Source organism: Sciurus carolinensis, chromosome X (genome assembly GCF_902686445.1).
Source record: "Sciurus carolinensis chromosome X, mSciCar1.2, whole genome shotgun sequence".
Taxonomy (NCBI): domain Eukaryota; kingdom Metazoa; phylum Chordata; class Mammalia; order Rodentia; family Sciuridae; genus Sciurus; species Sciurus carolinensis.
This window is the reverse complement of record NC_062232.1, coordinates 15,032,223-15,044,709: the sequence shown is the minus strand read 5'-3', so window position 1 is coordinate 15,044,709 and position 12,487 is coordinate 15,032,223. Positions and strand designations below refer to the sequence as shown.

The 12,487-nt window shown below is 37.2% G+C and overlaps 1 protein-coding gene across 3 annotated transcripts in view; it reads left to right on the top strand.

Moving 5' to 3' along the window:
- The window catches only part of Sh3kbp1 (SH3 domain containing kinase binding protein 1), a 336,423-nt gene that overhangs the window by 59,475 nt on the left and 264,461 nt on the right, over window positions 1-12,487 (top strand). The gene's annotated exons all lie outside the window — the stretch shown is intronic.

The following is a 12,487-nucleotide window of genomic DNA, read 5'->3' as shown; positions in this document are numbered from 1 at the left end:
TCTCTGTGTAAAGCTGTGGTGAGAGCTCTGAAGTACAGAACTCAGTCTCCCAGAGATGATTCCATTGTTAGACCCTGGAACTATCAAACTTGAATTCTTACATTATTAAACACATGCACATAGAGAGCATGTGCCTAAGTTGTGTTGAACTCATTTAGTGAGGGAACTAGCAGAATAACAAAATTGATTCAGTGAGGGTAGGAGGAACTGATTAAAAAGTCAGTGGAAAGAGATGTTCAAATAAGATTGTAGAGGAGATCCAAGATGGTGGACTAGAGGGAGGCTGCATTCCTTGTCGCTCCATAGCTCGGGTTTCAAACAGAGGATATCTGTTTCTTGGTGAGGCAGTTTTTGCTGCTTATTGATCCCCTGCTATTTACCCCATTTGTCTACTGCGATCACCTGCGGTCTGCCAGCATATCAACTACCTTTTGAGTGCAGATTGCTCCCTGACTGGCGCCTATCATTTGCCATTTGCCTGCCTCTTGTCTGCCCATTGCCTGCCTTTCACTTACCCATCACCCACTGCCTGAGGTCCACCTGACAATTGTCTGCTAGTAGCCAGCAGACAGACCACAGACCACCAGTGGATTGCCAGCTGCTTGCTGTTGCCTGGAAGTCCACTGTCACAGTACCTGCAGGACCCCTGGACTGACTGACCGGGCCTCACTGTCAGGACCCCCAAATAAGATTGTAAAGTTAGATTCAAAATTGTTTCATGTCTTAGAGGACAGTAAAATCCTAGCCTTTGGGGTTACCATCTCTACAAAAAAAGAAAAGAAAGAAAAAAAGGGAGCAGCATATCTTCTATGTGTTATCTTCTTTTACAGGGTTGTAAAATGTCATAAGAAAGTGTCAGTTAAATTGTTACTTTTCCAGAGAGGCAGATGACCCTCCTGGGGGGCTTATTAGAAAATGCATTAAAAGGTCACAAAATCATCTTTTTTGCCTGATTTCCAAGTTTTGGATTTTTTTTTTTTCTGAATTGACCATGATAGATCATAATACATACAATAATATGGAAGACTAGGATGAATTCTCAAAATCCTTCAGTTGAAAAAAAAAATGGCTGCCCTTCTGGGACCTCATACTGCCACATAAAATGGAAAGAGTCACCTATTATAGGCAGATGTGGGCTCTGTCTTTGGATTTAATTATCAGTGTCTTCCTTCTTAAACCTGGCTCTCAAATCCAGATGGTGTGCTTTAGTCTTGCAAAGGATTGATAAACAGCCTTTTTCTGGGTTCTCCTGACATGGATGTACAAATATACTTTTGAAATTTTTGTTTATTTGGTGCTGGGTGTTGAACCCAGGGCCTCACACATGCGTTCTATCACTGAGTGACACCCCAGCTCTTTTTTCCCGACAGACGCTCATGTTTAAATGGTTAGCAAAGCGAATTTTAAAAAGAAAAGGCCTCCACACCACGGCTAGAGCTGACGCCCAGGTGTCTGCCTGCTTTGGAGGGGACATTTGGTAAAGTGTAGTAAGACCCAGGCCCTTGACATTTTGTAGCTCACAAATAGACCTGTAGAAAGCAGAAAGCAGGAAGCTGTGGTAGGGGTTAAAAGAATATGCTTGTTGATCTTTAAACTTATCTGATACCGTCTGTGAGGAAGTGAGCTGTTTTCTCGGCCTGTTTCTTTATGTGTTAGGTAGAAGTATGTTTGACACACTGCCTGCCCCATGGCTGAAGGTGGAAGTCTGTTTGCTTGTACCTCGCATCCTACGTGTGCTGAGTGTGACATTTTTCAGCTTGCTTTGCCCTTGCCTCAGCTCTCATTTGCTGGGTGTTTTAGAAAGTCTCTGGCATATGCAGAACCTTTTCTTGCTATTTGTGTAAAGCGGTTGGGAATAGTTTTTTTTTTTTTTTTTTTAAATCAGTGAGGCGAAAGACCTGTATTTTGCATACTTGCAAACCTCCTAGAGAAAGCTCACAGTTACACTGTTGTTCTTGACTTCAGAAAGAATCACAAATCTTCTTCAACAAGTGGTGTCAAGGAGAGGTTTCCAGGTTGCTGTTCTATATTTAAAGACCCTAACATGGATCTCTTTGATCAAATTTCACTTTTCTTTAAACTTTCCACCCAAAGGTCATTAATTTTGTGAATTATATTGATGATTGTTTTCAGGATACTTGGCACTCTTTTTTTAAATTTTACTTTTATTTTTACAGACTGCATTTCGATTCATTATACACAAATGGAGTACAACTTTTCGTTTCTATGGTTGTACATGATGTAGAGTCACACTATTCATGAAATCATACATGTACATAGGGTAATGATGTTTGTCTCATTCCTACTTGGCACCCTTGAAAAGGAAAAAGGTAGCAAGAATTTTTCCAGGTGTGTTTCATGCTGTGCAGAGCCTCTTCTTACTCACAACATGTAGTCATGATGTGCTTGGGTGTGTGTGGGTTAGCTACACTCACAGAGTGAACGTTTGCTGGGTGTCTGCTTTGTGCCAGGCACTGGAGGATAGAAGCACAAAGGAGACCATTGAATGGAATATCATATTGTCACAAATCTAACTTCTCCCACAGGATGAATTTTAGTGCCTGTGACCTGGCCTTGGGTCATTAGAGTGGGTGTTAGATATTATTCTGAAAAGCTGTTCAACAAAGGTGTTCCTGATTAAAATGCCACTTGAGAAGTTTCTGAGTGGATTCATCAGGCAACTGTTAGAACGTGCTAAATGAACCCTCAGTTAGCTTTTCTGGCCCTGATTGCTGGGTTACTCTATGGAATAATAATGGCTGCATTCTATTCAAGGCCTCCTGGCAGCCTGGCTCTGTGTGTATAATCAGCCTGTGTCTGTCTGTGTACAATGACCAAAATTTATTGAGCACTTACTGCATGCCAGGCAGGAAGGAGGCTAAGCCATTCATGGGTTTTATTTCATTAAATCCTTATACCTCCCTATGACATAGGCACTATTTTTATGATGTTCATTTTTCAAAAGAGGTGGCAGAGGCTTATCTAGGTTAGAGGACTTACCCACAGTCACACAAGCTAGCAAGGAGCCGAGAGAGCACTGTTATCCAGGCAGGCTGGTTCTAGTCCCCAAGCTCTAGCAGGCAGCATTATCTGGGTGCCCAAATTGTCCCTATGGCACTAAGGCAGTCACCATCATAGTCTGCTGCATTATGCCTCCCCCAAGTATCCTATCAGGTATTAACTTATTTACTGAATTTCAGAGAATTATCTTCAGAAGTTTGCTATTTCAACCCAAAGGATCAGCCTTTGCCTAGATTTATGAGCTTGTATTATTTTCCTGCAAATTCTTAAAGTAGGAAAATTCGGGGAAATCTTTCATTTTTATTAATTTATAAGCAAACTTGTCATTTTGCAGTGTTCAGAATATGTTTAAAGCAGGAAGTGTCTTTCCTATTAGTGGTAGATAATCTAGATGTGTGACTATTGATTATTCCCCTGCCATGGGGTCCTTGAAAGAAAACAATTCCAGCTCGAATTATTGTTTCAATAATAGACTAATAGTGTTTATCTACTTGGTGTTTGGACTATTCAGTAAAATAGTCCAAACACCAACTACTTGGTGTTTGGACTATTCAGTAAAATAGTCCAAACACCAACTGGATAGACACTATTATGAGAAATGTTACTCCAGGTAAGATCTGGAGTAATTAAGGCCAAGTGTGTGACCAGTAAGAGCCCACATCATTTGGTGGATTCCTCAGGCTTTGTAACTGTTACAGTGCAGGAAGTTGGGGGGGGGCTAATCTTGTGACTCAGGGAGAGCTGCGACCTCAGTGAATTTTAGTCCCCTGACCAAGTTGATTATGGTGATTATACATAATGGAATCTTATTTTCTTAATGACAAGATTATCGAATCTTAGCTTAGAAAGGGACTTTGAGATCATGTGTTTTAACCCCCAGCTTTCTAACAGATTGAAATCCAAACCATCTAGGATGCTGCTGTGATCATTATTAGATATTTAAACTTATAAAGTATAGGTTTCCCACAGAGGACTCCAGCTGGTAGGTCTCCGATGTGGCTCAGCTCAGGTGGAGACAGGAATTTGGATAAGAGCCTTAGAATTTTTTTTTAAAGTTCAGGAAATATTGTTGCTTGATAAAGCTTGGGCATTGATTTTGTGCAAGGCACCAACAGGGCAACATCATCATTTATATCTAATATCTTTTTCTCAGGAACATGCATTAGTAGCCAGTGACCTAGATTTGAAAATATTATGATGTTGTTTCTCAAGTACCTTTGTGTATAAAGTAGTTATATAAGTGAATACATAAAGAAACATAATAATGCTGGAAATTGTAAAAAAAATTCTACAAATACACAAAGAACATAGTAATTTATAAATAATGTTCAGTTTAAGTCCAATAGAATGAATACATTCTAATTGCAGAATCTCTGAACTAAATAGTTAACTTTGTTCTACCTGCTACCCAGTGGTAGTGAGGTGTGCAAAATTTCTAGGAATAGTTCTCAAGATTCCACTCCCAAATCTCCATAACCTGTAAATGTGATGAACTGTCACTGCAGCGATTGTGTTATTTGCCACAGCTAATGTTAAAAAAGGGAGGTTATCCAGGTAAGCCTTATTTATTAGAGGAACCCATTAAGACCAGAGAACTTCCTCTGCTTAGTGGTAGAGTAAAGAGATTTAAAGCTTGGGAAGGACTTCCTGCTTTAAGGGAGGGATCATATGAGATGGAATATGGGAAACCTATAATCTATAGGAACAAAGAACAGACCTTGCCTGGCACAGGAAAGAAATGGAGACTTCAGACCTACATACAGAGGGAACTAGATTCTGCCAAAAACCTGAGTGAGGCTGAAAGTAGATTATTCTCTCAAACCATCAGATGAAAGTTCAGCCTGGCTGACATCTTGATATTGGCCTTGTGATACCCTGTGTGATCAAAGAACCCAGTTGAGCCTACCAGGATTTCTGACCTTCAGAACTTAGAGATAATAAATGGGTGTTGTTTTAAGCTACTAAAGTGTATGGCTTAAAATTCAGATGGGAAATTGCTTGAGTCACAGCTTTTCTTCCTTGTTGGTAGGTCAGAGGAGGGTAAGGGGGTAATCTGGACTTTCTTACTTCACTTGGTGGCAATCCATGACCACTCTCCCCTCACCTGCTGGTGAATGGGAACTCTAGACTTCTTACCCCTGCCACCTCCATAAGCAGTATTAGGTAATATACCCCTGACCTTCTGCACTAGAGAGTGTGAAGATCTTAGACTAGAGGGAGCTGTAGAAAGGGATTCATTAAGATGCAGGGTCTCTGGTCTGATTCCGAGGTCCTTGATCCATTTTGAGTTGAGTTTTGTGTAGGGTGAGAGATAGGGGTTTAATTTCATTCTATTGCATATGGTTTTCCAGTTTTCCCAGCACCATTTGTTGAAGAGGCTATCTTTTCTCCATTGCATATTGTTGGAACCTTTGTCTAGTATGAGAAAATTGTATTTATTTGGGTTTGTGTCCATGTCCTCTGTTCTGTACCATTGATCTACCTGTCTATTTTGGTACCAATACCATGCCGTTTTTGTTACTATTGCTTTGTAGTAGAGTTGAAGATCTGGTATTGCAATACCCCCTGCTTCACTCTTGCTACTGAGGATTGCTTTAGCTATTCTAGGTTTTTTATTCTTCCAGATGAATTTCATAATTGCTTGCTCTATTTCTGCAAGGTACATCATTGGGATTTTAATTGGAATTGCATTGAATCTGTATAGCACTTTAGGTAGTATAGCCATTTTGACGATATTAATTCTGCCTATCCAGGAGCATGGGAGATCTTTCCATCTTCTAAGGTTTTCTTGAATTTCTTTCTTTAGTGTTCTGTAGTTCTCATTGTAGAGGTCTTTCACCTCTTTTGTGAGATTGATTCCCAAGTATTTTATTTTTTTCGATGCTATTGTGAATGGGGTAGTTTTCCTAATTTCTCTTTCTGAAGATTCATCACTTATGTATAAAAATGCATTGGATTTATGAGCATTGATCTTGTAACCTGCTACTTTACTGAATTCACTTATGAGTTCTAAAAGTTTTCTGGTGGAATTTCCAGGTTCCTCTAAATATATAATCATGTCATCAGCGAACAGGGATAGTTTGAGTTCTTCTTTTCCTATTCGTATCCCTTTAATTTCTTTGGTTTGTCTGATTGCTCTGGCTAGAGTCTCAAGGACGATGTTGAATAGAAGTGGTGAAAGAGGGCATCCCTGCCTTGTTCCAGTTTTTAGGGGGAACGCTTTCAGTTTTTCACCATTTAGAATGATATTAGCCATGGGCTTAGCGTAGATGGCCTTTATAATGTTTAGGAATGTTCCCATTACCCCAATTTTTTCTAGTGTTTTGAGCATGAAGGGATGCTGTATTTTATCAAATGCTTTTTCTGCATCTATTGAAATAATCATGTGATTCTTAACGAGAATATCATGCTAAGTGAGATAAGCCAATCTCAAAAAACTAAAGGACGAATGATCTCGCTGATAAGCGGATGAGGACCTATAATGGGGGGTGGGACGGGCTAGCATTAGGTTTAGGGTTAGGTTTAGAATTAGGCTAAGGAGAGCAGTAAGAATGAAGGAAAGAAGGACTGTGTAGAGGGAAAAGAGGGGTGGGAGGGGTGGGACGGGTGGGAGGGGTGGGGGGGAGGGGAAAAATATAATAAACATCATTACCCTATGTAAACGTAAAAAAATTAAAAAAAAAATAAAAAATAAAAAAAAAAAAAAAGAAAGGGATTCATTAAACCTGCATAAGGAAGTTCTGGGCAAACTCCTGACCCACCCATACATGAATCTGACTAGAATTAACATGCCAAAAGGCTTAAGAATAGAAACTTAAGTGTGGGTCAGAATAACCTCTAATAACACAAATGAAGCAGTCCAGAATAACACTATATGGGCCCTCGGTACTAAACTGTCATTGGAACCACAGTTCACAAAATAACCCAGACTTACATGCTTAATCTGGAGAGGTTCCCGTCTACCAAAGCTTAAATAGGATTCAGAGTCTTGTAACAAGATAGCCCAAGTGCTCAGGATACGATAAAAGAATCTCTTGTGATAACAAGGATTAAGAAAATCACCACTTAAATGAAAAAGGCAATCCACAGGTAGGGACGCTGAGGAGATTCCTATGTTGGAATTATCTGACAAAGATTTTAAAGCATCTGTTACAAAAATGTCTTAATAATCATTTATAAACACTCTTCAAAAAATGAAAAATTAGAAAATCTCAGCAAATACATAGAACCCGTAACACAGAAATTATAGAATTGAAAAATAATCAAATTAAAAAGCTTAATGGATGAGGTCAATAATAGATTAATATGACACAGGAAAGAATTAGTGAAATTGAAAATGGATCAATAAAATGTATTCAATCTGAACAACAGAAAGTACTCTGAAAAAAATGAATAGAGCCTTAGATACCTATGGGACAGTAACAGAAGATCTAACATTTGTGTCATTAGGTTTCAGAAAGATAAAAGTATGGGAATTAAAAGTTCAAATAAATAATGCCTGAAAACTCCCCAAATTTGGTAAAAGACATAGACCTTCAGAATCAAGAAGCAGAGTAAAACCTAATAGGATAAACTCCAAGAAGTCTATATCAAGCTATACCATAATCAAACTTTGAAAAACTAAAGACAAAGCATCAAGAGAGAAACAATTCATGACCTATAGCGGAAGAATGATTTTGAATGACAGTGGATTTATCATATGAAATCATGGAACCCAGAAGGAAGTACAAAACATTTTCAAGTTTTGTAAGAAAAGAATGGTTAACTCCAGATTGTACATCTGGCAAAAATATTCTTCAGGAGTGAAGAGAAAATAAAAATATTCTCCAATGGAGAAAAACTTAGAGAATTTATCAGTGGTGGACCTACTCTTATGTAATGACTAAAAAAAAATCTCTAAACACAAAGGAAATGATAACAGGAGAGTTGGAACTTCAGAAAAGAAACAACAGTACATAGATAAAAATAGGGGTATGTACAATAGACCACCTCTTTCCTCATTACTTTTAAAAAATCATGTTTTATGGTTATGGCAAAAATTATAATATTATCTACTGTGTTGTTCAAAATATGTAGAGGTAATGTACAGGAAAATTATATTTAAAGGTGGGAAGGATATAAAGAAACCTAAATGTAATAAGTTCACTTGAAATGTGATAAGATATAATCTAAAAAAACCTAAAACCACTAGAAAACTATACAGAGAAATATACTAAATAGACTATAGATAAGTCAAAATGGAATTCTAAAAAATGTACAAGTAACCCACAGGAAGACAAAAAAAGGAAACAAGAATAACAAACAGAAAACCACAAAATGGCAGACTGAAGCCTTAACATATCAATAATTACTTTAAATGGTCTAAATATACCAATTAAGAGAGATAACAGAATAGAGGGAAAAACATGATTCAAGTGTATGTTGTCCACAAGAAACTCACTTCAAATGTATTTATATTTTATATTTATATTGAAAGTAAAAGGATGGAAAATAATATACCATACAAACATTTAATTTAAAAAGTAAGAGAGGTCATATGTAATATCAGATAAAGCAGACTAAAGAAGATTAAAGAGCAAAGAAAGTTACCAGGGACAAAGAATGACATTATACAATGATAAAAGTTTCATTCCACCAAGAAGATACAACAATCCCAAATGTATGTGCACCAAACAACAAAACTTCAAAATACCGGCAACTTCTGATGGTCTAACTTATGATTTTCAACTTTATGATGATGATGCAAAACAATAGGAATTCAGTTGAAACTGTACTTCATTTTTTAACTTTGATCTTTTATAAAATATAATACTGTATCATGATGATGGACAGGAGCTATGAGCCACAACTCCCAGTTCACCTCATGGTAAACTGTATTGCTAAGCTATGGTGTTTGGTAGGCTAGCTGTATTAAGTGTATTTTTGCTTATGATAATTTCAATTTATGATGGGTTTATCAGGGCCTAAGCTGAAGACAATCTGCATGAAGCAAAACCAGATAGAACTGACAGGTAGATAAATCCACAATTATGGTTGGAAACTTTAGCATTCCTTTCTCAGCACTTGAGAGTACTACTCAACAGAAAACCAGCAAGACTAAACATCATCATCAATCAAGAGGTTCTAATTGACATTTATAGAATACTTCAGCAAGAAATAGCATTAAACACATTCTTTTCAAGTATCCATGAAGCATTCACCAAGTTAGACCATATCCTGGGCCATAAAATTAACCTCACTATAAAGGACTTGAAATCATACAGATGCAGTGTGTTCCCTGACTATAATCAAACTAGAAATCAATAACAGAAAGATAACAGGAAAGTCTCCAAACACTTAAAAAAATATTTTTGAGAAGTACTGGGAATTGAATTCAGGGGCACTCAACCATTGAGACACATCCCCAGCCTTATTTTGTATTTTATTTAGAGACAGGGTCTCACTGAGTTGCATAGAGCCTTGTTAAGTTGCTGAGGCTGACTTTGAACTCCTGATCCTCCTGCCTCAGCCTCCTGAGCCACTGGGATTATAGGTGTGTACCACAATGCCCAGCCACTTAGAAATTATAATCCATGAGTTAAGAGAAAGTCTCAGAGGAAATTAAAAAATAGATCTAACTTCTGAATGAAAATGAAGATAAACATACGAAAAATTGTGAGATGCAGATAAAGCAGGGCTGTGAGGAAAATTTATAGTACTAAACATTTATATCCGAATGGAGGAAAGATCTCAAATCAATAATCTAAGCTCACACCTCGAGAAACTAGGAAAAGGAAAGCAAAATAAATCCAAAACAAGCAGAAAATGAAAGTAACGATGTTAAGAGCAGTCATTATTGAAGTTGAAAAGAGAAAAACAACAGTCAGTGAAAACGCTGGTTCTTCAAAAAGATCGATAAAATGGATGATCCTTCAAGAAGACCAATGAAGATAAAAAAGAAGATACAGATTATAACATTAGGAATAAAACAGGTGATATCACCACAGATCCTGTAGCTATTAAATGGATAATAAGAGAATACCACAAATAATTATATGCATGTGTATTTGATAACTTAGATAAAATGGGTCAATTTCTCTAAAATAATAAACCACCAAAACTTACCAAAGATGAAAAAGATAATAGCACAATGACTATTACAAAAACTGAATTCACAATTAAAAAGTTTCACAAAAGGAAAGTTCCAGGTTCAGAAATTTTCATTGGAGATTTCTACCAGATGTTTAAAGAAGAATTAATATCAATTCTACAGAATATCTTCTAGAAAATAGAACAAGAGGGAATACCCACCCCACAATTTATTATATGAAGACAGTCTAAACTTGATACCAAAAGAACAGATGGTACAAAAATAAAACTATAGACCAATATTCCTTGAGAATATAGGTACAAAAACCTCTCAAAGAAGTATTACCCAAACAAATCTAATAACATACAAAATTAATAATATACCATGACTGAGTGGAGTTTATTCCAAGTATGCAAGGCTGTTTCAGTGTTTGAAAAATCAATCACTGTAATGTACCATATCAACAAGCTCTGGGATAAAATAATTGAATTGCATAATTGTATCAATAGATGCAGAAAAAATATTTGACAAAGTTAATAACCATTCATGATTAAAAGCTCTTTGCAAACTAAGATTTGAGGGGAACCTCCCCAACTTAATAAAGAACATCTATAATTGACATATAGTTAACTCCAGACTAAATCATGAAAAAGCAAATGCTTTGCACTAGAGAATGGGGAACAAAGCAAAGATTTCTGGAAACAAACTGAATGACCTTCAGTGGATAAATGGTTAAACAAAATCTTGTCCATTCGTACCATAGAATACTACTTAGCAATGAAAGGAATCAACTATTGATATCCACAAAAACTTGGGTAGATCTCAAGGCCATCATGCTTTGTGAATAAAGCTCATCTCAAATGTTACATACTGTATGATTCCATTTATATCACACTCTCAAAATAACAAAACTGTGGAGTTGGGAAAGTGATTACTGGCTGCCACGGGACAGTGATGGAATATGGAGGGGATTGGTATGACTATAAAAGGGTAGCACGAGGGGGCTGTTCTGTGGAAATGGAACAGTTCTGTATATTGATTGCGATGGTGGTTGCACAAATCTACACATTGGATCAAATTGAATATATATCTATCTACCAAAACTTATCCAAGATGAAATAGGTAATATAGCATGATGACTATTATAGAAACTGAATCAGTGAAGGAAAGACTGATGAAAACTGAATTAGCTTTGTAGTATAGTTAACAGTATTGTATTGATGTCAACTTCTTTGTTTTTGATATTGTATTCATAAGATCATCACTGGGGGAAGCTGGGTGAAGGGTTCAGGAGGCACTATATGCTATTTTTGTAAGTTCCTATGAATATGTATATATTTTTTAAAATGCCAGTGGATCTCAACCTTGGCTGCATATGAATATAACCCAAGGAGTTTTAAAAACTCTCAGTGCTTATTTGCAACATGGACGGAACTGAAGATCATTATATTAAGAGAAATAAACCAGGCAGTACTTCATGATCTCACTTATATGTGGAATCTAAACAAGTTTATCTTCTAGAAGTTGAGAATAGAATGAATGGTGGTTCCCAAAGCTGGAGAGAGAAGTGGTGAGGTGGTTGATCATGGGTACTAGATTTGAGTTAGGAGCAAGACATTCTGGTGCTTTAGCGTAGCAAGGTGACTATAGATAACAATAATGTACTGTACCTCTCAAAAAACTAAAAGAAAGGATTTTGAAAGTTTTCGCCATAAAGAAATGATGAACTACTGAGAAGTTATGTTTAACCTGAATTAAACATTATACAATGTATGCATGTATCAGAACATCACATAATACCCCATAAATAAGTACAATTTTTGTTTCTGTGTACCAGTTAAAATTAATTTTAAGGGCTGGGGTTGTAGCTCACTGGTAGAGTGCTTGCCTAGCATGTGTGAGGCACTGGGTTCAAGTCTCAGCACCACATATGAATAAGTGAATAAAATAAAGGTCCATCAACAACTAAAAAAATTTTTTAAAAACATCCTAATGCCTAGGCTGTCTCCAAGACCCATCTGTATCTCTGGTTACGAGTTCCAGCATTAGTATATTTTAACATTTTTAACTCTTATCCTTATTGTTTTCCATTAAATAAATAATAAGGGAAAAACCCTACAGCTTTCCTGTACACTACCCTTCTCCAGCCTGTCCTGTGTAATGCATGTTGCAGTCATCTCTCAAGATGGTCACATTCTGTCATTGCGCTGTGATGGTTGCAACTGGGATTTAGGGATGCCCCCTTCCCTGCACTGAGCAGGTCCAAGGAGGCATTACCTCCTGTCTGTGGTTGGCTTGGAGACTGGCAAGGCCAGTGATAGGAGGAGAGTTGGGAGGAGAAGGGTGGAGGAAGGAAGGGGGATTGTGGTGGGGCAGGAGATGTGGGCCTCAGAAACC